A 2,500-nucleotide genomic window follows, 5' to 3' on the forward strand; every position below is an offset into this window, starting at 1 on the left:
TACGGGATCCCGGCTCCGGCGCCGCGGGCCTCGGTCGGGGACCTCCCCCTTCGCCTCGGTGCCAGCGCCGGGCCCCGGGGGTGCCCGCGCCCGGCAGCCGTCCCGGTCTACCGGGGCCTCGGCCGGGTCAGTCTTTCCGTTTCCCCCGCCGCGATGGAGGTACGGGATCCCGGCTCCGGCGCCGCGGGCCTCGGTCGGGGACCTCCCCCTTCGCCTCGGTGCCAGCGCCGGGCCCCGGGGGTGCCTGCGCCGGGGAGACGGCCGGGTCTACCGGGGCCCCGGCCGGATCACTTTCCGTTTCCCCCGCCGCGATGGAGGTACGGGATCCCGGGTCCGGCGCCGCGGGCCTCGGTCGGGGACCTCCCCCTTCGCCTCGGTGCCAGCGCCGGGCCCCGGGGGTGCCCGCGCCCGGCAGCCGTCCCGGTCTACCGGGGCCTCGGCCGGGTCAGTCTTTCCGTTTCCCCCGCCGCGATGGAGGTACGGGATCCCGGCTCCGGCGCCGCGGGCCTCGGTCGGGGACCTCCCCCTTCGCCTCGGTGCCAGCGCCGGGCCCCGGGGGTGCCCGCGCCGGGGAGACGGCCGGGTCTACCGGGGCCCCGGCCGGATCACTTTCCGTTTCCCCCGCCGCGATGGAGGTACGGGATCCCGGGTCCGGCGCCGCGAGCCTCGGTCGGGGACCCCCGCCGTCGCCTCGGTGCCCGCGCCGGGTCCCGGGGGTGCCCGCGCCGGGGAGACGGCCGGGTCTACCGGGGCCCCGGCCGCATCACTTTCCGTTTCCCCCGCCGCGATGGAGGTACGGGATCCCGGCTCCGGCGCCGCGGGCCTCGGTCGGGGACCTCCCCCTTCGCCTCGTTGCCAGCGCCGGGCCCCGGGGGTGCCCGCGCCCGGCAGCCGTCCCGGTCTACCGGGGCCTCGGCCGGGTCAGTCTTTCCGTTTCCCCCGCCGCGATGGAGGTACGGGATCCCGGCTCCGGCGCCGCGGGCCTCGGTCGGGGACCTCCCCCTTCGCCTCGTTGCCAGCGCCGGGCCCCGGGGGTGCCCGCGCCCGGCAGCCGTCCCGGTCTACCGTGGCCTCGGCCGGGTCAGTCTTTCCGTTTCCCCCGCCGCGATGGAGGTACGGGATCCCGGCTCCGGCGCCGCGGGCCTCGGTCGGGGACCTCCCCCTTCGCCTCGGTGCCAGCGCCGGGCCCCGGGGGTGCCCGCGCCCGGCAGCCGTCCCGGTCTACCGGGGCCTCGGCCGGGTCAGTCTTTCCGTTTCCCCCGCCGCGATGGAGGTACGGGATCCCGGCTCCGGCGCCGCGGGCCTCGGTCGGGGACCTCCCCCTTCGCCTCGGTGCCAGCGCCGGGCCCCGGGGGTGCCCGCGCCCGGCAGCCGTCCCGGTCTACCGGGACGCTCGCTCGGGCGGGACCGGTTTACCCGGGCCTCGGCCGGACTGGAGTGTTTCGGTTTTCTGCTTCTCTGCCAGGATGGCTGCGAGGGGTTGATTTAAATAGCTGGTTTGACGTGAAAAGCTTCCCTTCAAGTGAAAAGTTTGTTCCAATTTCTGCCATCTTCCTTCCTCAAAAGTTTTGGGTGTAGCTTTCCCAGAGGAACCTCTCGTAGGCCTATCATTTCTGATCTTAACTTCCCTCATTTATTCCATATTTTCCTTCCTCTTGCCGAATGGCCGAATCCAGTCCATTTCTAGTCCAGGAAATTATTTTTATTTCTTCTTCCATTTCTTACTGATCTATTTGCTTTGTCGAGCAAGTCGTTCTTAGGTCCCTTGGTTCTTTCTTTAACGTCTTCTGCTCCTGCTCCTTCTCTCGACGCTTTCTCGTTTTGTTGGCTTTCTTGGCTCTCTTTTGGCTGTTCTTTCTTCTCCTCCCGTCGTCCGTCCCCACTTTCATCTCCCCATCTTTCCTGTTCTTGGTCATCTCTACGTTGTTTATAAAATAATTCCGCTTTCTCTCTTGAATCTACTCGATATCTTTGCTCTCGCCAGCTCGCCGATATTTCAGCTCGCCGATATTTTGTGCTTTCTCGTCGTGTTTCTCATCCATGGCGATCTCTCTGCCCTCCCTGTCTTCTCGGTAAATCGGACATGAATTTCTCTGGGCGGGTGGTTTCTCATCGCGTGTCTTGTGTGCGCTCTATACGTTTCGTCCATCCCGTTTAATATCTATCCCTCCCTCCCTCCCTCTCCTCGCTTTCCTCCATTGCTTCTGCTAATATCATTTCCAGAATGATAACCCTGAGCCTGAACCTGAACCTAACCCTAGCCCTACAACTTTTCTCCCTAACCCTGACCCTAACCCTAACCCTACAACTTTTCCCCCTAACCCTAACCCTAACCCTAACCCTACAACTTGTTTCTCTAAGCCTAAGCCTAAACCTAAGGCTAAGCCTACAACTTTTTTCTCTAACCCTAACCCTAACCCTAACCCTACAACTTGTTTCTCTAAGCCTAAGCCTACAACTTTTTTCTCTAACCCTAACCCTAACCCTAACCCTAACCCTA

This window comes from Pantherophis guttatus, unplaced genomic scaffold (genome assembly GCF_059756535.1).
Source record: "Pantherophis guttatus breed Tessera unplaced genomic scaffold, ASM5975653v1 scaffold_29, whole genome shotgun sequence".
NCBI classification, from domain to species: Eukaryota; Metazoa; Chordata; class Lepidosauria; order Squamata; family Colubridae; genus Pantherophis; species Pantherophis guttatus.